At 43.0% G+C, this 14,455-nt stretch overlaps 1 protein-coding gene across 1 annotated transcript in view; it reads left to right on the top strand.

Moving 5' to 3' along the window:
• The first annotated feature begins 5,179 nt into the window (after window positions 1-5,179).
• The window catches only part of Inpp1 (inositol polyphosphate-1-phosphatase), a 33,754-nt gene continuing 24,478 nt past the window's right edge, over window positions 5,180-14,455 (top strand). Inside the window, exon 1 of the mRNA XM_052192602.1 lies at window positions 5,180-5,534. The gene's annotated coding sequence lies outside the window, so the exon portion shown is untranslated. The remainder of the gene's footprint in view (window positions 5,535-14,455) is intronic.

Raw genomic sequence — 14,455 nt, 5'->3', positions numbered from 1 at the left:
ATCAGGTATGGAAGGAGATGGACAGGAGTGGGGAGGTGTGGGAAGAGATGTACAAAGGGTCAGGAAATTGAACAGAGGTATGTAACAATGGGGCATGGGGAACTGGGGGTAGCCATTTCCAATTAAATGGTTTTCTTTATGAGTTACCTTGGTCATGGTGTCTATTCACAGTAATAAAGACCCTAAGACAGAAGTTCCTAACAGGAGTGAGGTATTGCTGAAACAGGCCTGCCTATACTTTTGTTTAGAGGAAGTTGGATTTTGATATTTTGGAAAGCAGTGGAATGCTTTAAGTGAGGCTTAATGGGCCCTCCTAGTAGGAATTTGGGAGACATTTGTGCTGGTTTGTTTGAACTCCAGGGTCCTGTCTCAAGAGGTTTCAGAATTTTAGTTTGTTGCCTGGAAATCTTTTTTATGCTGTTTTGGTGAAGAACATGGCTGCTTTTTGTCTTTTGGGGGGGAGTCTGCCTGAGGCTAAGGTAAAGAGCTTCACATTGGTTGTATTAAAGAAGGAGGTCTCAAAAAAAAAAAAAGCCTAGCATAGACTCTGCCCTGTGGTTTACTCTTATAAAGAACATTTTGATCAAGCAAGCTGAAAAAGGAAAAACACAAAATGTGTGATTAAAGTATTAAAGGTACACTGGGAAGTAGAATAGAGATAAATCCTATGTTCAAGGAGATAAACAGATTAAGGGAGTGGTGACTTTGGGGCAAGATCCCACCCTGCTAAGATTTTTTATTTGTTTGCAGTTGAACAAGGGATAGTTATCTCGTGTTAGGGGTTATTTTAACATGGTTATTAATTTCATTTGGGAGTTTAGTCTGGAATGAAGTATAATCCAGAAATGGAGTGCACACATGTGACTCAGATCTTGAGGCTTGAAGACATGTGCTTTTGATTCAGATCTTGAGACACAGTGGCCATGAAACAATTAGGTGCAGGCACAGTGGTACAGACCTTTAATCTCAGTGCTCTGGAGACAGAGGCATAGAGATCTCTGATTTCAAGGTCAGTTTACAGAGCAAGTTCTAGGACATTCAAGCCTAGGCAGTAAAGCGTGTAAGAACAAGGGGGGGGGGGGGGCTCCAGCCCCAGAAAGCAGCAGAGGTCAGCAGCTTCAGCCACATAGCTCTAGGATTAGAGGTAAGAATAGAAGAGGTTGCTGGACCAATTGATGTTGGAGTTAAATTAGTGGTGATTAAGAAGATACCAGCATCACTGAGGTGAAATCTTCTAAGTGTTTTCTGAGAGCACAAAGAAGCTGTTTTCCAGATATAGCCAAGATTATACCTCGTGGAATAGCTGGAGTTGGTAATGTGCAAGAATCACCCAGGTGGTACTACTTTTGAAGGCATAAAGAGGTCATATCGAGCAACTCAGGCTTGGCACTGTGAAAGACTAGTCAAGGACATTGGTGAAGTTTAGCCTCAGTGGCAGGTAATTGCCCAGGACTGAAGGGGTCATGCAAAGTAGCTGATGCTAAGAACCATGAAGAGAGCCTATGATAGGCTATTGGTAAAGTCTAGTTGCAGCAATCGACCCCAGCATATTGGAGATACCAGTACCACGGGATGACCACCAAGAACAGTAGCAATGGACTCAACCATAACCTAGAGTGATACAGAGGGCAAAGCTGGAGGAGTGACAAAATTCTTTGGAGGTGCTCAGAAGATCATGTGTGAATCCAAGACTTTGGAACAAGAAGCTTTGAAGTTGAAGTTGCTTTGGATACTTCAAGATGTTAGAGACACCAGAGCCATGGGATACTTGCCAAGGAAAGCTGCTAACATGGAGTGGAAACAGCCCAAGAGAAAGAATTGTATTACAGTTAACTGGAGTTGGACATGGAGATATAAGACAGCACCAACTAAATGTTTTCCCTTATAAGAGTTGCCTTGGTCATGGTATCTCTTCACAGCAATGGAAACGCTAAATAAGACAATCCCCAACCTTAAAATTATTTTTGTTGATATTTTATAATTTCAATTTGTTGATTATGAATAGTAATGTAAATATCTGTGTTTTCTGATGCTCTTATGTGACCCCTGAGAAAGGGTCTTTCAGTCCCTTTGGGGGTTGTGACAGTGGTTGAGAACCACTGTCTAAGACTTTAAAAATTCAACCTTTTATTTTTCTCAAGAGTGATGAATTACTTCTATTAGATAATTTGCTCATCCTTGTGACCAAATGCCCAATAGAAACTACTCTAGGCAGAAGAATCTCTTTTGGCTCACTTTCATTCAATGAAGGTGTGGAAGAGTCCTGGTAGCAGTTTGTGATAGGAACCTGAGGGGGTCCTTCACATCCCCACAGGCCAAGAAAGGGAAGGGGGGAAAGGAAGAAAGAGGGAGGGACAGGGAGAGAGTTCTCATCAGAAGCAGAGCTGTGTTATCCCATAAAGTCCCACTGCCAGGACTCTTCTTCCATAAGCTAGGCCTCATGTCCAGAAAGTTCCAGAACCTCCTAAAGCAGTGCTTCCTTCTGGGGACTGAATGCTCAAACACAGGAGGGACAGTTTATCTTTGAACCCCCTATAGGCTTATCACCAGTTCACAGTGAAAAACAAATTCCATCTAACTGCAAAGTTATACATTGTCTTATAGCTTCAACACTTTTCAAAGCCAAAGTCCACAGTCTACGTAAGACTGCCAGCAAATTCCTAACTATGAGTGAAAAATCACCTTCTCTCTCTCTCTCTCTCTCTCTCTCTCTCTCTCTCTCTCTCTCTCTGTTTTTTGAGACAGGGTTTCTCTGTGTAGCCCTGGCTGTCCTGGAACTCACTCTGTAGACAAGGCTAGCCTTGAACTCAGAAATTCACTTGACTCTACCTCCCAAGTAGTGTGCCACCACTGCCTGAAGTCACCTACTCTTAGCATACAATGACACAGGGCAAAAAATCCTGTCCTGAAAAGGGTAACTGAGACCATAGCAAGGAAGGACTGATCCAAAGCAAAACCAAACCCTGGATGCCAAACCCTGTAGTCTTATATCAGGTATCTGGTGTCTGTATGGCACCACCTGGGATCCTGTGGAATTTTGTAACTTCCCTACAGCACATGTGATCTTTCTTGGGCCAAGACCAGCCTCTGGCTGCAGCTTCCAATGGCAGGTATTTCATGTTCCTAGTATCTCTAGCATCCTTAAATCTACTGTTACTTAAGCTTTACCTCCTAAGCTTCCTGAACTACCCACCAAGATGTTGTTCCATGCATGGAGTGCAATCCTGATCCCTATTATCTGCCCCCCCCCCCAGCTGTCCAGAATCCTGGTGTGAGCCTCCACAATATTCTATCTCCAGAATCTTGCATGCTTGCAAAATCAGTACTGAATTCTACTGTAGGCTCAATACATAGCCTGGCTCTCAACTCAACTGTGGCAGCCTCTGATTATCAATATGGCGGAACACAGTAAGATAGCTCCTAAGCTGGTTGAGATGAGTCAGTTGTCTGGGAACTTTCGGTGGTCATTGTCTTGTACTGGAGGATCTCCCTCTTGCAGCAGAGAGCTGGAAAGTTCTCTCTTGGCTGTGCCACTCCCTGTTAATAGTCAGCAGCATTTCCAGTGGTGGCTTTGTGCAGGACTGCAAATTTACTCTTCCTCCTTTCCTGGCCCAACTGTATATCTTCACATTCTTCTGCCTCACTTTCTGCTAAGAGCTCTCGCTGCAAATCTGGATCAATGCAACAAGAACAATCCCAAGTGTGAGTGGCAAAGTTGACAGAGAGGAGGGGGAAGTGGGCCATGATCACCAGAAGCTTGTTCCAAGTGTTAATAGAGATCACGAGCTAATCTAGGCTTCTAAACAAGCAAGAGACCCAGTGAGCTGTGTACTGTAGGGTGGTGTCTGTACCTGCAGCAAAATGGGCTAAATTCATAACTCCTACTCTAGCCCCTCCCGAGTTCTGCTCCTAGATACAAATCTACTCCCATCTCCTTATGGTGAATGTCATATTTATATTATTCCTTGATTTTGCTGTCATAGATATGATTGATTTTATAATTAATAACAGCAGTAACACCAAGAATGGACTTAAGAGAAAGGATCTGGCCGGGCAGTGGTGGCGCATGAGAATCTAGGCATGGTACGCCCAGAACCCAGAAGGCAGAAGCAGGAGGATAGTGAGTGAATTTGAGGCCAGCGGGGGTTATAAAGTGAGACTCATGCCGGAAAAACAAAACAAAACAAAGTAAAAGTGAGAAAGAAGGCTGCATCCACTGGCCCTGTGAGTGAGTGAAAGACGGATGGGGAATGGAAGTGAGTGGGGAACCGACGGGCCAGCTGAGCTAGAGCTGGGAGATTGAAACATTTTAAACTACAAACTGTTTTTTTTCTTCAGAGTAGACTAGTACTGCTGCAGTTCCTGTCCTTCCTAGTAGTTTCTCGTTGTTCTGAGACGTGCCGCCGTCGCAGTGCTGCGGATAAATGACAGCTTGGGGAGAGGTTGATGAGAAAGCCAGCTAGCTAGGACCGGTGAAGAGCTTCCCAGTTCCAGCCACAGAATAAATTGTAGGGAAGCCGGTGGATAAATCTTACCAGGACAGAAGGGCCCAGTGCACTCACAGAGGCTCTGAGCCCCCTTCTACCCCAAAGTTGAATGATGCTCTTCTAAAATTCTTGCCCTTGCTGTCCTTCGTCCATCACTACCCATTCCTAATTCCACCTACCATTCCCAACTGTACCCTTAAGGCACACTGAGCCTTAGTTTAAAGGGTTGCAGTGAGAGATGAGTTTCCCACCCAAGATGTGCTTCTTGCCTGGCTGGGCCTTGACCCAAAGCTAACAATGTCCAGAAGACACTGTTTTGGCTAAATAAACACGTAGGAACCTAGACACTTCTATTAGAGCAGGGAGACTCAAAGATCGCTAGCAGGAAGTCCGGCTTCACAGCTTCAAACCATCTGTCAAACCCCTAACACCAAGGGTTCGAATGAATGGAGGAGGAATAATCTCAAAGAGTTTGTGGGTGGTTCTGGAGAAACAATGCACACCAAGAACTGTAGTTGAAGTAACCCTGATCTTTTTGGCCCTCTCACATAAACTGATCACACTTCACTTGTGACGTCGCGGACTCCAGACTCAGGCTGGCTGGAGTGGGGTGCCCTCGCCCGCCCCTGAAGTAGGAGGCCACCCGCCCGGGGAAAGAGGCGGGGCCGGGACTGGCAGAAACTGGGCTGCACTACCGGAGCCAAGAGAGGCAGGGCGCCTCCCCGCCTTCGCTGCGGTGACCTCCGCTGTCAGTCTTCCCGGCCGCTCGCCCTCCGGCTGTGGGCTGTGCCCGCCCCAGGAGATTTGCGCCTGGTCGCAGGGCGACCACCTCCAGGCGTTGGCACTCCCTTCCTCCTCTCTCGCCCCTCCTCCGCCTCTTCCGTTTCTCCGGGAAAGACTGTATCCTCCTTCTTCGGGGCTCCGCATCCTCGCTTGGGTAATCCGCTTTCCTGCTTTCGCCACCCCTCCCGGGTGTCCAGCGTCTCCACCTTCGCGCCTTTGGGTCCCCGCGAGCCTCGCGCGCTCCATCGCCTCTGCAGAAGGCAGGTGAGTCGGTCTCCGGCCGGCCGAAGGCTGCTGGCTTCCGCGCCTGGGCCTGCGAGGTACCCGGTCGCCACTGCAAGGCCTCTCCGGCCTGGCCGTGCCCACCCACACCGAGACCGAACCCCGAACCGAGAGGCTAAGCACGCGGATCATGCCGCCCACTTAGCTCTGCAGAATCCGCAGAAAGAAATCCGATCGCTGGCAGAGTAACAAGCAACTTTGTTCCCTTGCTCTGTTCTTTCCATTCCTACCACTAGCCTCTAGGCTGAATGAGCTGATCTGAGAATGGTCAAAAGCAGAGGCCCAAGGTTGCACGGGTAGGTGGCTTAGCTGTCAAGAAGTAGGGGAGCAGTTTGCCTGAGAGATGCTTCTAGCACGGCACGGGTACATGTTGACTGCCTCTACCATTGGATGGGTGCGGACTAAACAGACCGGGTGTATATTTAGACAAATCTTCACCTCTTTATAATTCTTTCTACATGTCGAAGTATGGTTTTGTGAGACTTGTCTAGGTAGTGGGTGTGGACAGCCTAGAAGGGTGTCATCTAAGTTATCTAACCTGGCTTTGGTAAAATCATATGAACTGTGAGACATGAGATGTGAAAGAAAATCCAGGGAATACACCTTAACAAGCACGGTGTGTACTTTGGAGATTTCCGTCCTTAAAACTAGGACTGGAACACGTGGAAGTTTGCCCACTGTGTGAGGGTGTTAGCTTCACAAGGACTGCGGCTTGAGGCTGTGCGGACAGGACTCTTACGTGTATTCCACGTGCAGAATGAAACTTTCTTTTTCTTTTTTGGCTCCTTGCCTTTAATTCCCAGTTTTAATCTGTTGATAAGACTTAGGTCCACCCACTTGGTAACAATCTAAGGACGCCAACAAGCCCCAGGACTCCGTTTGGCTGTCCTGTGCTTTTCAGGCCTCTGAAAGTACGGAATCAAAGGGAAATGCAGGCGACGGGAAAGCCCTTTTAACCCCTGCCAATGCCTGCTTCCTGTCCCGCTAACTTATTTTAATTTAAAGGACTTTTATAATATTTTGCAGTTAATTCTTAGTCACGAGGAGGGTTGTGTAAGACACAGAAAGCTTCACTTGAGTTTTCGAATAGACTAAGTACTTCTTTGCAAGCCTTTGAACCTAAGCCACCACTCACACCTCAGACTCCAGCTCTGTAAAGTTCATTATTGCAGATTTAGATTGTAATCGTACTTGGGGTAATTGGAGAGAAAAATGCTAATTTCTTTTTAGACACAGAAGGCCAATAAAATACAGGCAATAAAGGTAAATCGTTATATAGGTATTCCCTCTTTACTTCAACCTCAAATAATAATTAGAAAAATAATGCCTTATTCTATTTCATGTTACACCAAAACTGCTTAAAAGATAAATAAGTAATCAAATAAAAAAACAAGCATCCTGCATTTTAAAGAGCGGCACATCTTTAAGGCCACAAAAGAGTGAACTTTTCCCAGGTGGGAGTCCTTGTATAAATGTCTTTGTTTAAATACTTTCTGTGTCCTAATAAGATCAGAAGGACTCAAGGTTGTGCTTTTGTCTGGGTTAGTTTGGAAATAAAAGTGTTGCTTCCTGTTTCCCACAATTAGTGTAGAGTCTTGTTTCCTAAACATAGCTGTTTACTAGCAATGCCTGAGCTGATGGGCAGGGTAGGGAAGGAAGGTAATAGAAGAAGGCTGGGCGTGGTGGCGCATGCCTGTAATCCCAGCACTTGGGAGGCTGTGGCAGGCAGATTTCTGAGTTCAAGGTCAACCTGGTCTACAGAGTGAGTTCCAGGACTGCCAGGGCTATACAGAGAAACCCTGTCTTGATAAAACCAAATCCAAAAAAAAAAAAAAAAAAAAAAAACCAAAGAAGAAGAAAGAAGGAGGAGGAGGAGGAGGAGGAGGAGGAGGAGGAGGAGGAGGAAGAGTAGGCTAGACTGAGGGGAAGTAGAAGTATTCCATGTTCCAAGGACCCATACAAAAGGTGGGTAGGCATAGCCTTCGTCCAGTATTCCCAGCATTCAGGAGGCAGAGCTGGATTCTTAGGACAGGCTGACTAGCCAGAGTAGCTGTAGTGAGCTCCCGGTTCAGGGAGAGACCCTGCTATAATAAATAAATGGAGAATAATGGAGGAAGACCCTGAGCTTCAGCTTTGGGCTTCCACATGCATGTACACATGCATCTATAAACATTGGACCATACATGCACACATGCATCTACAAACATTGGATCATGCTTGAAGCATGCACATGTACCACAACCACACACACACAAAAAGATACTCAGTTGCAACTTGGTAGTTTTGTTCTAGTGTTTAGTTACAAAGTTAGGGTCTCAGGTATCCCAGATTGGACTCAAACCCTGTGAGGCAGAGAATGGCTTTGATCTTGGTCGTCGTTTCCCCCTCTCCAGTGCTGGCATTACAGGCCTGTGCCACCACACTAGGTTACTGTGCAAGGGTGGGGATGGATCCCAGGGCCCCAGGCATGTTTGAGACATACCTTACCGACTGAGCTCTATCTATACCCCACAACTTAGTATTTCAAAAATAAAATAGACAGCAATGACAACTTTTTAAAAGGATAAGCAATGACAAAAACCTAGGCAGTCCTGAAATCTGCAGGTGAAAACACACTGTTGCTAAGGTCAATAGCTGTGAATCTTTCAGGGTTCATCTCTATAAAATGTTCTTTAATAAGACTGTGGTTTTATTTATATAATATTTATTTATATAATATTACTTATTTAAGAAATCTACATATCTTATCGTTCTTGAATATATATTGTGATCTTATCATGATTGAATATATATTGTTGTAAGTATGTTTGTAAACATATTTTGGTGATTTCATTTCCATCATGATGTATGCAATATTTTGTTTTGTTTAATTTTTTTTATTTTCTATGTTCTTTGTTTACATTCTGAATGCTTTCCCCTTTCCAGGTTTCCCCTTCCCCATAGGTCTCATAAGCTCTCTTCCCTCTGCCCATTTCCCAATCACCCCCTCCCATTTCTCTGTCCTGGTATTTCCCTACAATGTTGGATCAAGTCTTTTCAAAACCAGGGCCCTCTCCTTCCTTCTTCTTGGGTATCATTTGATATGCTAATTGTGCCTTGACTATTCAGAGCTTCTGCGCTAATTAATATCCATTTATCAGTGATTGCATTCCATGTGTATTTTTTTGCGATTGGGTTACCTCACTTAGGATGATATTTTCCAGTTCCAACCATTTGCCTAAGAATTTCATGAATTCATTGTTTTTAATTGCTGAGTAGTATTCCATGTGTAAGTATGCCACATTTTCTGTATCCATTCCTCCATTGAGGGACATCTGGGTTCTTTCCAGCTTCTGGCTATTATAAATAAGACTGCTATGAACATAGTAGAGCGTGTGTCCTTATTGCATGCCAGGGAATCCTCTGGGTATATGCCCAGGAGAGGCATAGCAGGGTCCTCTGGAAGTGTCATGTCCAGTTTTCTGAGGAACCACCAGACTGATTTCCAAAGTGGTTATACCATCTTGCAATCTCACCAGCAGTGCAAGAGCGTTCCTCTTTCTCCACATCCTCGCCAGCACCTGCTGTCTCCTGAGTTTTTAACCTTAGCCATTCTGACTGGTGTGAGGTGAAATCTCAGGATTGTTTTGATTTGCATTTCCCTAATGATTAATGATGTTGAACATTTCTTAAGGTGCTTCTCAGCCATCCGAAGTTATTCAGGTGAAAAATTTTTGTTTAGCTCTGTATCCCATTTTTTTAATAGGGTTATTTGGTTCTCTGGGGTCTAACTTCTTGAATTCTTTGTATATATTGGATGTTAGCCCTCTGTTGGATGTAGGGTTGGTGAAGATCCTTTCCCAATTTGTTGGTTGCCATTTTGTCCAGTTTACAGTGTCCTTTGCCTTACAATTGCCTTTGTCAATTCTTGATCTTAGAGTGTAAGTTATTGGTGTTCTATTCAGGAACTTTTCTCCTGTGCCCTTGTCCTCAAGGGTCTTCCCCAGTTTCTTTTCTATTAGTTTCAATGTGTCAGGTATTATGTGGAGGTCCCTGATCCACTTGGAGTTGAGATTAGTACAAAGAGATAAGTGTGGATCAATTCTCATTCTTCTGCATGCTGACCTCCAATTGAACCAGCACCATTTGTTGAAAAGGCTATCTTTTTTCCACTGGATGTTTTCAGCTGCTTTGTTGAAGATCAAGTGACCATAGGTGTGTGGATTCATTTCTGGGTCTTCAATTCTATTCCATTGGTCCACTTCCCTGTCCCTGTGCCAATACCATGCAGTTTTTAACACTATTGCTCTGTAGTATTGCTTGAGGTCTGGGATACTAATTCCCCCAGAAGTTCTTTTACTGTTGAGAATAGTTTTAGCTATCCTGGGTTTTTTGTTATTCCAGATAAATTTGAGAACTGCTTTTTCTAACTCTGTGAAGAACTGAGTTGGGATTTTGATGGGGATTGCATTGAATTTGTATATTGCTATTGGCCATTTTAACTATATTAATCCTGCCAATCCACAAGCATGGAAGATTTTTTCATTTTCTGAGGTCTTCTTCAATTTCCTTCTTCAGAGACCTGAAGTTCTTGTCGTATGGATCTTTCACTTGTTTGGTTAGAGTCACACCAAGATACTTTATGTTGTTTGTGGCTATTGTGAAGGGTGTCATTTCCCTTTCTTTCTCAGCCTGCTTATCATTTGAGTATAGGAAGGCAACTGATTTGCTTGAGTTGATTTTATAACCTGCCACTTTGCTGAAGTTGTTTATCAGCTGTAGGAGTTCTCTGGTGGAGTTTTTTGGGTCACTTAAGTATACTATCATATAATCTGCAAATAGTGATAGTTTGACCTCTTCCTTTTCAATTTGTATCCCTTTGACCTCCTTATGTTGTCTAATTGCTCTACCTAGGACTTCAAGAACTATATTGAAAAGATATGGAGAGAGGGGGCAGCCTTGTCTAATCCCTGATTTTAGTGGGATTGCTTCAAGTTTCTCTCCATTTAGTTTGATGTTGGCTACTGGTTTGCTGTATATTGCTTTTACTATGTTTAGGTCTGGGCCTTGAATTCCTGTTCTTTCCAAGACTTTTAGCATGAAAAGATGCTGAATTTTGTCAAATGCTTTTTAAGCATCTGATGAAATGACCATGTGGGTTTTTTTCTTTGAGTTTGTTTATGTAGTGGATAGCATTGATGGATTTCCATACATTGACCATCCCTGTATCTCTAGGATGACGCCTACTTGATCATGGTGGAAGATCGTTTTGATGTGTTCTTGGATTCGGTGGGCAAGAATTTTATTGAGTATTTTTGCATTAGTATTCATAAGGAAAATTGGCCTGAGGTTCTCTTTCTTTGTTAGATCTTTGTGTGGTTTTGATATCAGTGTAATTGTGGCTTCATAGAACAAGTTGGGTAGTGTTCCTTCTGTTTCTATTTTGTGGAATAGTTTAAAGAGTATTGGTGCTAAGTCTTTTTTGAAGGTCTGATAGAATTCTGCACTAAAACCATCTGGTTCTGTGCTTTTCTGGTTGGCAGGCTTCTGGTGTATTCTCTCTCTATTTTCTTTTTGGAGGCACTCAGGGCTATGAGTTTTCCTCTTAGGACTGCTTTCATTGTGTCCCATACATTTGGGTATGTTGTGCCTTCATTTTTGTTAAATTCTAAAAAGTCTTTGATTTCTTTCTTTATTTCTTCCTTGACCAAGGTATCATTGAGTTGAGTATTGTTCAGTTTCCATGTGTATGTGGGCTTTCTATTGTTTTTGTTGCTATTAAAGAGCACTTTTACTCCATAGTGATCTGATAGGAGGCATGGGATTAGTTCAATCTTCTTATATTTGTTGAGGTCTGTCTTGTGACCAATTATATGGTCAATTTTGGAGAAGGTTCCATGAGGTGCTGAGAAAAAGGTATATTCTTTTGTTTATATGTATGTATATATATATATATATACATTATATATATATATTAAATCTAATTGGTCCAAAGCTTCAATTAGTTTCACTGTGTCCCTGTTTAGTTTCTGTTTTCCCGATCGGTCCATTGAGGAGAGTGGAGTGTTGAAGTCCCCCAAAATTATTGTGTTAGGTGCAAAGTGTGCTTTGAGCTTTAGTAAAGTTTCTTTTATGAATGAGGGTGCCCTTGCATTTGGCGCATAGATGTTCAGAATTGAGAGTTCTTTTTGGTGGATTTTTCCTTTGACCAGCAAGAAGTGTCCTTCTATGTCTCTTTTGATGACTTTAGGTTGAAAGTCAATTTTATCTGATATTAGAATGGCTACTCCAGCTTGTTTCCTGGGACCATTCGCCTGCAAAACTGTCTTCCAGCCTTTTACTCTACGGTAGTTTTTGTCTTTGACACTGAGGTGTTTCCTGTATGCAGCAATGTAGGGTCCTGTTTACATATCCAGTCTGTTAGTTTGTCTTTTTATTGGGGAATTGAGTCCATTGATGTTAAGAGATATTAAGGAATAATGATTATTGCTTCCTGTAATTTTTTATGTTAATTTTATATTTGAGTCGTTATCTTCTTTTGGGTTTCATGAAAGAAGGTTACTGTCTTGCTTTTTCCAGGGCATAGTTTCCCTCATTGTAATGGTGTTTTCCTCCTATCCTTTGTAGGGCTGTAGGGTTTGTGGAAAGATATTGTGTAAATTTTGTTTTGTCATGGACTATCTTTCTTTCTCCAACTATAGTGATTGAGAGTTTTGCTGGGTATAGTAGTCCTGGCTGGTATTTGTGTTCTCTTAGAGTCTGCATGATATCTGTCCAGCATATTCTAGCTTTCATAGTCTGTGGTGAGAAGTCTGGTGTAATTCTAATATGTTACTTGGCCTTTTTCTCTTACTGCCTTTAATATTCTTTTTTTGTTTAGTACATTTGGGGTTTTGATTATTATGTGAAGGGAGGTATTTCTGTTCTGGTCCAGTCTGTTTGGAGTTCTGTAGGCTTCTTGTATATTCATGGGCATCTCTCTCTTTAGGTTCCACTTCCAGAAGATCCTGCTATACCACTCCTGGGCATATACCCAGAGGATTCCCCACCATGTAATAAGGATACATGCTCTACTATGTTCATAGCAGCCCTATTTATAATTGCCAGATGCTAGAAAGAACCCAGGTATCCCTCAACAGAAGAGTGGATGAAAAAAAAATGTGGTATATCTACACAATGGAGTACTATTCAGCCATTAGAAACAACGAATTCATGAAATTCTTAGGCAAATGGATGGAGCTAGAGAACATCATACTAAGTGAGGTAACCCTGACTCAAAAGGTGAATCATGGTATGCACTCACTAATAAGTGGATATTAACCTAGAAAACTGGAATACCCAAAACATAATCCACACATCAAATGAGGTACAAGAAGAAAGGAAGAGTGGCCCCTTGTTCTGGAAAGACTCAGTGAAGCAGTATTCGGCAAAACCAGAACGGGGAAGTGGGAAGGGGTGGGTGGGAGGACAGGGGGAGAGAAGGGGGCTTATGGGACTTTCGGGGAGTGGGGGGCTAGAAAAAGGGATATCATTTGAGATGTAAATAAAAATATATTGAATTAAAAAAAAAGAAAAAAAAGGTTAGGGAAGTTTTCTTCCATAATTTTGTTGAAGATATTTGCTGACCCTTTAAGTTAGAAATCTTCACTCTCATCTATGCCTATAATCCTTAGGTTTGGTCTTCTCATTGTGTCCTGGATTTCCTGGATGTTTTGGGTTACAAGCTTTTTGCATTTTGCATTTTCTTTGACTGTAGAGTCCATGGTTTCTATGGTATCTTCGGCATCTGAGATTCTTTGTTCTATCTCTTGTATTCTATTGTTGATATTTGCATCTATGGCCCCTGATTTCTTCCCAAGGTTTTCTATCTCCAGAGTTGTCTCCCTTTGCGATTTCTTAGTTGTTTCTACTTCTGTTTTTAGATCCTGGATGGTTTTGCTCAGTTCCTTCACTTGCTTGTTTGTGTTTTCCTGTAATTCTTTAAGAGATTTTTGTGTTTCCTCTTTCATGACTTCTGCGTGTTGACCAAAGTTCTCCTGTATTTCTTTAAGTGATTTTTGCATTTCTTCCTTATTGGCTTCTATCTTTTGACCCATATTCTACTGAATTTCTTTAAATGATTTTTGTGTTTCCCTTGTAAGGACCTCTACCTTTTGATCCGTTTTCTCCTGAATTTCTTTAAGAGATTTATTTATGTCCTTCACGTGTTTCTCTAACAGCATCCTAACCAGTGATTTTAAATTCAAATATTGTTTTTTTGGTGTTTTGGGGTATCCAGGACTTGCTGTTGTTGGAGAATTGGGTTCAGATGCTGCCATATTGCCTTGATTTCTGTTAGTAACGTTCCTATGTTTGCCTTTTGCCATCTAGTTCTTACTGGTGTTAGTTGGTCTTATTGTCACTGGCTAGTGCTTCAACCTCCTGTGAGCCTGTAAGGCTATTTCTGCAACACTGGATGACTGGGTTTCACCTATCACAGATTGCTGATGTGCTGCCCTCTTCTTGTGTGCCATTGGAGCCCTGCTGTGTCTTGCCCCAAACAATATTATACTTGGGTTGTCTCAGTGAACTTGGTGCTCCCCATCTGCTCTGTCATGGAGAGAAGATGGCGGCGGGGAGTCACTCCAAGTGCTGATCACTACCTAGGGCACAGGACCCATGACTGGCTGGCACACAAACAATCTGCCTAGGTTCTGGGAGCAGGCAGAGCTAGGGCCCCCAGAGATCTTAAACTCAGGATATCTCAGTACCTGATGCTGCTCCTCTGCTCTGTCAGGGAGCAAAAATGGGGGTGGGAGTCACTCCAAATGCTGATCACCTCATAGGGCACAGGACCCACGACTGGTTGGCACACTGACAAACCAACGATCGGGCGCAGGCAGACCCTGGGTGGTTTGGGCCCCCAGAGATCTTAAACTCAGGAT

Source organism: Apodemus sylvaticus, chromosome 9 (assembly GCF_947179515.1).
Source record: "Apodemus sylvaticus chromosome 9, mApoSyl1.1, whole genome shotgun sequence".
Lineage (NCBI taxonomy): Eukaryota > Metazoa > Chordata > Mammalia > Rodentia > Muridae > Apodemus > Apodemus sylvaticus.
Note: the sequence above shows the minus strand (reverse complement) of the source record. Positions and strands in the feature narration are given on the sequence as shown.